General features: G+C 37.1%; 2 pseudogenes; one reads left to right on the forward strand and one right to left on the reverse strand.

The window, feature by feature from the left end:
• Window positions 1–1,864: 1,864 nt before the first annotated feature.
• LOC142377914 (transcription factor HES-5-like) lies at window positions 1,865–3,055 on the forward strand (annotated as a pseudogene).
• Window positions 3,056–9,177: 6,122 nt separating this feature from the next.
• On the reverse strand, window positions 9,178–9,840 carry LOC142377915 (transcription factor HES-1-like; annotated as a pseudogene).
• Window positions 9,841–10,517: the final 677 nt, after the last annotated feature.

Genomic DNA, 10,517 nt, shown 5'->3' on the forward strand with positions numbered 1-10,517 from the left:
TAACAATAAAAATGCAAGCATACTATACATATTATCCTACAGTCTTTTATTACATCTGTTACATTCTTATTGTCTGCTTTTAATGTAGGATTTTTGCACTTTTTAACATTTCCATTTGTTATTTTACAACAAATTTTTATCTAAAGTTGTTCAAAGTTCAAAAGTGTTCATTTTTATCTGTATTTAGGGCAATAAAAATTTGTAAACAATCCTGTATTTTTGGTTTTGTTCAAGGTATAGCTCGATGATCAGAAGTCCCATGAGAGAATGATATTAGATATTGTGCTCTCCTCTCTAATGGATGCCTGTTTGGTGGTTAATTAACATTAGCTTTTATAAGTTACGGTGGCTCAACTGAATGGTTTGTCTGCTATAACAGATTCAGGGGATGTGTTTTTGGTCTAAATCTTGGTTGGATATAAACAAATATGTCTGGTTTAAATAATACATAAACATAGATAAAAAATATGAAATAAAATGAAAAGTACTTCATTGATCCCAAAGGGAAATTATATATTATGTAATGATAATAATATATGTCTATCTATATATCTATAGATATACATTTAAACACATATATATATATATATATATATATATATATATAAATAATATTAAGGTATTATGAATCAGATAAAGCAGCCCATATGATGTTTTTGATTTAACTGAAAATTTAGATATTTTTAGATGAGCCACAGATCTCTTTATTTTAAATGAACATTCAAGTTTTTTCAAACGCAGAGAATATCCTCCCAACATTATTATTAAAAGACTTTCACAAGTATATTCACAGCCTTACTGAGTAAAATATGTAACTCTTTTGAATCTGTAGTAAAGCTTTCCTCCCCCCATCACAGACATCTTTGTCTAGTCTGCATCTATTGTCCCACAGGGGCTCTGTGAGTGAGTTTTCTCTGGTTTCCCACAGTCCATTCACAGCTTTCAAGAACAAAGGAAGTGTGTCTGCTTGCACATCACATTAATTATGGAGTCAGTTTATGAGTTTTGTCTCACTGTGTCTGAATGGAAATTCCTGTCATCAAGCCTCGTCATTACCAGGCTTTTGTAAAATGTCTATAAGGAATGCAGACATCCAAAGGATTAATGGACATTCAAAAGCTCTTTCCCCCCTTTTTTAGATTCAAATTGTTCCCCTGCATTCCTGGCGGTTTATGTTGACAGGAGGATGAAAGGGAGGCCATTCCTGAATTGATCAAGTCCTGGTTATGGCGCAGCAGAATTATTCATTTCAGGTTAAAACTTATTTGTAAAATCTACGATAAGATTTAATAAAAAAACAAATGGCTGGGCAATACCCTGTTGATAAGGAAAAAGCATTTACATGCTATTAAAAAGGTTAATTTTCTCTTCATGTAGTATAGTAAATTACTTCTACCCTAAACCAAATAAACTGGTCATGTTGGGGGTTACTTTTCTGCATTATGTAAAGTGAAACTGGTGTGCCAGTTTTAGGACGCTGCTGAATATGAGGCACTGAAATATGAATATTCTACTTTTATAAACTGAAAACATAATGACTTTTTATTGTAATTTTCTGTCGTGTGTGATGGGTCGATTAGTGTGTGCTCAATCGAAGTCATTGATCCAAGCATCAGGCAGCAGATCTGTTCTCTCTACAGGGTCAACACTTTCCCAGATTCACACAGAGCTCTGTGCATTTTCCCCCACGCCCTCCAGTTGTTCCCCTGAGATCTAACCATTATCCTTAAGGCAATAATACCATTCAGCGTCCTGCATCCTTTATTGTCTAGCGGAGCTTTCCGATTGGTCGAGACTGTGAGAAACTCCCGGCACACCAAGACCCACACATTCATATGGAGATGTGGGACTATAAGTAGGAGGGATGAAGCCAGCAGAGATCAGATTCTCTACAGAGACCTCTACAGCACAGAGATCCAACCATGGCACCTACAATCACTGCAGCAATGACCAACTCTCAGGAGCATCTGACTCCAAACCACAAGGTAAATTTAAGATTCATGAAAATCCAGTTATTTATCATAAAAGTTTGTTCTTGTGTTATTGAGACCAGATTCCTGAATATGTTTATTAATGACTTTGTTGTTGTTTCTGCAGCTCAGAAAGCCGCTGGTGGAGAAGTTACGCAGAGAGCGAATCAACAGCAGCATTGAGCAGCTCAAGTCTCTCCTGGGTCCAGAGTTCCTCAAACAGCAGCCAGACTCCAAGCTGGAGAAAGCAGACATCCTGGAGATGACCGTTTGCTTCCTGAGACGACTGCAGCAGCAGCATCAAGCTGTGCACTCAGCAGCTGTTGATCAGGGCTACTCCAGCTGTGTCCAACAGATGAATCACTTCCTGTCAAAGGAGGATGAGGAGACACAGTCCCAGAGAAGACTGCTGACCCACTTCAACAAGCTGCAGTCTTCTTCTGATAAGAACCGGAGAGAGGCTGACTTCTCTCCTCTGAGCTCCACAGTCCAGACCAGCATCACCAAAGAGAAGAGTCCAGGCAACAGCGCCCCCTGGAGGCCGTGGTAGACACTCAAGGACTTTCATAAAAGTGATGCCCTGGTGTACTAATTGTATTTACATGTACTCGTTATTATGGTTCTCTTATTTCTAAGAGTCACTTTGCTTATATTGCCTTTTGTAAAGGTTTGAATGGAAATTTCTGTGATATTTGCATACATCAGATTTGATAGTGTACTGTTTTCTAAAAAAAGATAGTGACATATTTCTGATGAGGATTTTTACTCTTTGATGTAGACATTATTATTCTCAAAGTGAGAATCTATATATTGTTGGTAACCCTAACAACATTGTATGTATTTGCTCTATTTAGCAGATAGATTTTCCATGTTGAACATGTTTAGAATTTATATGTGGTTTCCACATAACCTTTTCATTGATATGAAATACATTGATACTTTTTGGTATTTAATTATGTTCCCCTTCTGCATTTTAGCAGATGACATCTGAGACAAATGTGCTGCTTTGTAACTCTGTGAGTAACAGCACCCATACCTTCAATGAAGGGCTTGTTATTTGTAAGACGTCTCACAATGAATGTATCTCTTCAAGCCAAGTGATGCGCATTAAAACAATCAGAAAAAAAACAAATCATTTTCTTGTATAATCTTTATCAGCTACTCTAGTAATTTACGAAGCACCAACTCTTAACCACTTTCATAATCTGCTTTAAGATAAAAGATGCTTATTACAAAAATTAATAGCAATAGAGATAGTTCTATTAGAATACAATGGCTGATCAATCAGATAGACTATACCTCAAACACTAGGCTTTACAAATGATTTTGGGGTACTTGTACTTAGATTGAGCCTCTTCAAGATTCTTCAAGACACTTCACTGCATTTCAGGGGGTAATAATGTGCAAAAACTACATTTCTTAGTTGGATACCTTTAATAAAAATGATTAAAAATCATTTAAATTAACAAGTATTTAAAATAAAACACACAGCTGAAGAATTAACATAGAACTAAGAAAAAATACATGCAATCTTTTAATACAAAAATTGAGTTGGGGTCACATCTCAGGTAGTTAACAGCTCCACCAAACACTGATTCTTATTCCCTCCAAGCTTCCCACATGTTTTCATCTCAGTAAATGCTCAATAATTTAAAGTCTTACCCACAATTCAAGATAAGGGAACACTTACAATAAATGAAAACATACATATGTATGTGTTTTTCCTATTTTTCACCCCAATTAATTATCTGACACCCCTCAAATGTATTTGGTATCCTTCTATATAAAACTGTAAAGCAGTTCAAATTAGCTCCACATGCAAAATCAGAAGCATACTGCTCAAACTTGGTTTGCTGTATTGTTATTAATTCAATAATTCCATAAGAATATATACAACTCGGAGGGACTCAGTCTGTCCTTTTCTTTAATACTTGAACTGCATTTTATTGAGAACATTTTACTTTGTTGTGATCTTTCTTGCAGGATGTCTGTTTGTGAAGGAATATTTTTCCATAGCCATACTGGCTTTTACTTAAGTAATGACATAGAATAATTTGTAAGTTTATGGCTCACTTCTCATGTACAACACATATTATCAATGCAAAAGGTGGTGTTATTAAAGTAGATAACAAAATCTCAAGTATTCACAGGAGTGAAAATCTTGTAACTATCATAGTTTTTGGATTCAGATTGTTTTATATTAACATCAAACTATTCAAGTTGACCAAATCTTTTTTTACTACACTGTACGACACTGTACTAATTTTTCCTTTAGTTTGTCTGTCATGGGACGGGGGATGTCTCTGTTCATGGTATTTAACCCATTATGACATAGGATCTTGATTTATATAAACCTTCCAAAACCTGAGGGTTTTCAGAAAAGCTAAAGGCTAAATTTAGGGTTAAAATTTCTACTTTTATTCTACCAACTTTGCCTTCATGTTAGTATTTCTTTTTAGTTAAAATATTATCACTTGAAAAGACTGAAGTCATGTGCGTTGCTCTTGGATTGAAAGGTAAAAGCACGTCACAACAGGTTGTAATGGCTTAACTGTACTGCATTAATAGCTGGAACAGGGAAAGGTGAAGAAAAGCCATATTTCCCAAATGTTCAATGATCCATAAAGAATTTGGCACATATAATGATGACTTTAAAAGGTTTAATTCCACAGACATAAATTCATATAAAGTCACATGAAAAGACATTCATCTTCGGATAGTTATTTTCTTAAAATATGCCCAACACAAAAACAAATTAAAATCCACTTTGGATGAATAAAAACAAAATTGATGAGTCAAACTAAATATGCATACACAGCATACACAAAACAATAATGAATCCCTTTCCAGAAAAAAAGGTTGGTACTTAAGGATATATAAGGACAATACCTTGAAACAAGGTGGTAAGATACAAATATAGTGTGTAATCACACAATGTTAGGCTAGTCAGTATTTTCACAGGAATTATAGTTAACATTGCACTGTTTGGCAATGTTACCGTTGAATCAAGTTTAATGGTTCAATTCTGATGGTAAAATTAAAGTAATATAAAAAATGTTGCCAAACAACAACAACCTAAAAAAAAAACTTGCATAGATAAGAGACTGGATATCTCTTGTGGTCTTATCTAAACAGAAATTACAGCTACAAGAATCATAGATCTCACAAATAGCAGCACATCATGAGTCAGTTGGTGCTCTGCACAGGCAGTATCCTCTTCACTGTGACTCTGAATCCAATAATCTCTCTCTGGCAGCTGTTAAGATTAGAATAAAACCACGTCATACATGTGGAACAGGTTTTTTCATGACCTAAGAAAATAGTCTTCTGCAAAATGTCTGAAATGAGCCTTCTGAGTATCAGTATATTTGCTTGTCATAATGCAAATAATGCATTTCTCTATAATGAGCACGTTTTCAACACACAAATGCAAGTGGCATCATGTAAATTTGTACTTCACTGTTCATAAAACTGAAGCAGCTTCATTCTGGTCTCCAGGTGATTTTCTATTGTCCATCTCTGGTTGTTAAAAGCACAGTGGAACCACATCTTCCTCTTCATCAGGAAACAAACGTAGAATGTCCCTTGAATATTTGGAGTAGCCGTTGTGTGACAGCAAAGCTTTTCTCAAGGTGAGGAAAGACTTTGTTTTCTCCAGGATTTCTGAAATAGGAAAACCATTTTGCAAGTGCTCCTCAATGAGTGCCTTCAGCTTCTCCACTCCTGTGCAGCATTTCCTCTCCAGCATGTGAAGTTTACACCTGAAAGAAACAAAGTCACATGTTTTTTTTAGTTTATATTGAAGAATTTTTTATAACCTCATGAAATAAAAACTTCAACATACACATTATAAACAAAAAACAAAGTATTTAGAGGAAATATAAGTTTAGCTCACCTGAAGAGTTCCTCCTTCATGGTGTCCTGAAGAGCGAGGTCTGTGTAGAAAGCCATATCGAGGTTTGTTTCTTCTGTTCTGAGGAAGTTCTGCTGTTGCTTCCAAAGGTTCAGATGATGTCTGTGTTTTCATCTGTGTCGCTGCTCTGTATTTATGCTGCCCGTCCGGAGCTCTCTCTGCCGCTTGGCCAATCAGGAACATCAAAACTCCAGACAATGGACTGAATTTAATGGCTGTCATGAAGAACAGGTGGGATGCTTTATCTGAATGCCACTCATCAGTGAGGTCAGTGGGAAAATCTTTTCCATGAGGTGGACACGGGAAAATTTTGTTTCCTTCTGTGACTCTTAAACTTTGACACTGACCATGAGAATAGGTGGGAAAGACCCTTTAATAAAATAAAATGAAAAGAATACGAAAAATACTGCAAATTATGGAAACATGCTGCAAATAATAACAGGGCCAGTTTCAGATTCATACTGAAAAAAGCAACACAAATTCCAGTGAATGAGTAGGCTATTGCTAAGTTATAACACTTTTTCCTATGATAAAAAAAAGTTTTCTGACAGTTCTTTCCCACCATGAATTAAAGATAAAACCTTATCAACTTATATGACAGAATAATGTTTTAATATTTTAATATTCTGTCTCTATATATCTCAGCAGTGAGCTAGAGCCAAACCAGATGGTTTATCTGTGAAGTGGCCTTCTGTGCTCTCCCTGCCTGAGAACGGGTCCCAAGGCTTTTCAGGAGCAGACACACTTCCATTGTGTGTGCTGAGCAGGCTGCATACAGAAGTGTGGGAAGCCGTGTGTCTCTGTGGCTCCCAGCAGCAGAGAAAGAGGAGGGCGTGCGACTGGGGCACGTTCAGCCTTGTGCAGGGAGCCGTGGGGCTCAGAGGAGGGGAAATGGGAAACCTGAGCCTCTATGTAGACAGCAGATTGACCCAGAGACAAATGGAGGAGATAAGCAGTAAGATAAACCCACCTGAGACTGGCTGCATGCCAGTTTCCAGTTGTTTTGTGGTGCCCACATTTAATATGTATCAAAGCATAAACTGAAGGCAGAAAGTTACAAAAGAACATGTCAGTTATCACAGTACATGCTTACAGCATAATTACTTATATGAAATACTTTAATTTCACTTTACTCTTTATTTAATTTTTTTTTAAAAAGGACTTTATGATTGCTTTGCTTGACTTGTTTTAATGTTTTAAAGGACTGGTTCAAAGAATTTACTCATATGACCACTGGAGCAAGCTTTGCTTGGACCCATCATGTTATTGGCCTTTTTCATACTTTAATGAAATGGATAGTGGAAGGAAACAGGAAAAAGACATATTAATGACATGAAATAAACGGTTCAACGTGTTTAGATTGAAACTAGGGATTTACTGCTAAATGTATTAGCATCCATGTGGAACGTGTCTAAATCACATGCTTTCCTTAAAGGATAAGACCGGTTTTTTGACATTGGGCCCTTGATTTCACATTATAACATGATGTTCTACTCACCCCTGCTTGTTGTTGGTAATTTGGAGCTGTTCCGAAGATATTCGCGAGGCGTCTGGCTGCTCTCTTGAGATATTCGGCCATGAAACGGTTTCCCATGGGCAAGCTTATACAGGCACAAACTATGCTGTTTATAATTTATTAATTACTGTACACTAGCACTGATAACGTGGAGGTGCGTCGCTTACTTAAAAAAATCCGGGTTACTAATTTTGAATTTTAGCCGAATGAATAAATAGGCAGCAGGTCTGTGGGCTGTCTGTGGCAGTAGCAGACGAGGACGTCAGTAACACCCACTTTATGACAAAAAAATCAAAATTACAGTAACCCGGATTTTTTTAAGTAAGCGACGCACCTCCACGTTATCAGTGCTAATGTACAGTAATTAATAAATTATAAACAGCATAGTTTGTGCCTGTATAAGCTTGCCCATAGGAAACCGTTTCATGGCCGAATATCTCAAGAGAGCAGCCAGACGCCTCGCGAATATCTTCGGAACAGCTCCAAATTACCAACAACAAGCAGGGGTGAGTAGAACATCATGTTATAATGTGAAATCAAGCGCCCAATGTCAAAAAACCGGTCTTATCCTTTAACATCCTGCTTTACCAATTGGTGGAGCACATTTTTCTCTGACTATGCTCTTTCTTATAAAAAAAATAGTAGTAATGAACCTACCTAAAACTTGCTTTAAGGATGTGATGCTATTAAAAAAAAACTTTGTACTATGACTTTGTTTTTTCAAAATGTCATATTTTACCAGAAAATGTACCCCCAACTTTTTGTGAGAAAGGCATTTATTCAACTTATTTTTGCTCCAGGGAAATAAAAAAAAACATTTTAACTTTTTTCTTTCTCAGTGCGGAAATTAAAGGGTTAAGTAGAAGTAAAGTTAAGCTCAAGAAGTTTGATTCACATAGATCAGGGTGGGTTAGGGTTAAGTTTATGATAGGATGAATGATCACAGCAAGCCAAGATCATTGTTCCAATGGGCTTCCCACCTCAGTTTGAGTAAAATAATATGAATTTGAACATGTTGAATTTCTTGTAAAATTATTCATAATAAAAAAACATTGATTTAATTTTGTTTGTTTGAGAGAACTCCCATCACTCATTCTGCAAACAACATGGAGTTAAAATAAGAAGAGCAAAAAGGTTTTTATCTGGTTTGTTTATTCAACAAGGGACAATGAGTCACATAAAGAATGAAAAAATAAGCAAAAAGTAATGATACATCACAAAACAACTTCTATCTTTTAAACAGAGCTCCACTTAGACCGAGGAAATAAACAGATGTCTTGATAAAAGACCAACAATACACCATTTGCTTTTAATAAACCAAAGCAGTGAGAAAGAAAATATCTTAAAATAGATCAGAACTTCTCGTTGTAGTGTGATCACATACATGAATATTCATTGAATAGATAATGACGGTCACTGGAAAAATGTGGCAGAAAGATATTAAAAAGAAAGCCTCAAGAAAGATAGAATAAAGATTTTGCAATGTGTCACTTATGATGGATGAAATGAAACAGGAGCAATTTATGTTTCTGAGCAAACTGATCAAAATATATTCAACACAGTCATATTCATGAAATACCGTACTATGAATAATATTAATTACGGATGTAATCAGATTTTGGTCATGCAATATGCATTTTAACATGTTTTCTTCGTTAACTTGGAAGAAAATATACAAATAGTCTTCTGTATGTACAGAAGAATGACGAATGGTGATTAATGTCACAGCAGTCAGTCCAGTGACCTGGACTCCTGGTTGGAAGTTGTGTCCATGGAGTCTACCACGGCCTCCAGAGAGCCTCAGTGCCTGGACTCTTCTCTTTGGTGAGGCTGGTCTGGACTGTGGAGCTCAGAGGAGAGAAGTCAGACTCTTTTAGGTTTGTATCAGGTGAAGACTGCAGCTGGTTGAAGTGGTTCAGCAGTTTTTTCTGCTGTTGGTTCTGCTGCTGCAGTTGTCTGAGGATGCAAACGGTCATCTCCAGGATGTCTGCTTTCTCCAGCTTGGACTCTGGCTGCTGTTTGAGGAACTCTGGACCCAGGAGAGACTTGAGCTGCTCGATGTGGCTGTTGATTCTCTCTCTACGTAACTTCTCCACCAGCGGCTTTCTGAGCTGCAGAGACAAGTAAATAGCTATTAATTAACTTGTTCAAGAGTGCACGTTTGCATGGACAAGGGCATTATATGGGTTAAAAGCAGAGGACAAATTTTGTGTGTATGCATGTATGCATGACAATAAATCTGATCTTAATCTGAATCTTAATCTTAATCTTAATTATTTGCACTATACAACTGTGTCTCCATGAATTTTCAGTTTACCTTGTGGTCCAAAGCAAGATGCTCCTGAGAGCTGGTCATAGCTGGAGTGATTGTGGGTGCCATGTTTGGATCTCTGTGCTGTAGAGGTCTCAGTGAGAGAGGATCTGATCTCTTCTGCTTCCATTCCTCCCATTTATAGTCCCACATCTCCATTGAATGTGTGGGTCTTGGTTTAGCTGGAGTTTCCCACAGTCTGAGCCAATCACAGAGCTCTATGAGACAATAAAGATTGTAGGACAGCAGCATGCTATCATTATTGCCTGGGGGATAATGACTGGGTCTCAGGGGAGCAGATGGAGCAGACACACAAAGCTCTATGTGACTCTGGGAAAACGGTGACCCTGCAGAGAAAGCTTATCTAAGGCCTGATGCTGAGATCAATGACTTTGACTGAGCACACGCCCATCATTACAGCACACACGTGAGACATGATCATTTATTATGTCTTTTACACATGGAATGAAAATTTGAATGCAGACAAAGTGGGACCATTTTACGTGTGTGTAGTGCTTATTGAGCCCAAACCTAAAATATAACATACATCTATAAAATGTTTCTGATTGATGTTTACTTTCATACAACTTTTTAAACTTGGTGTCCAAATGCTGTTGAGTATTTTGGCACGTGCCCTGTTCTGTGTGTGAGTAATGAGCACATCTCTGTTTCCCACACTGACTCCCAGTGTAGTGATCAATAAGCCACAAAGAGACTTCTGTGACAGATGCTGGCCGTGTGTTGTTAGAGAAACAGAGCCTTGCATCATCAGCCATCTGGAGGGAAAGTATCCCATTGGCTGGTTCA

Source organism: Odontesthes bonariensis, chromosome 3 (genome assembly GCF_027942865.1).
Source record: "Odontesthes bonariensis isolate fOdoBon6 chromosome 3, fOdoBon6.hap1, whole genome shotgun sequence".
Lineage (NCBI taxonomy): Eukaryota > Metazoa > Chordata > Actinopteri > Atheriniformes > Atherinopsidae > Odontesthes > Odontesthes bonariensis.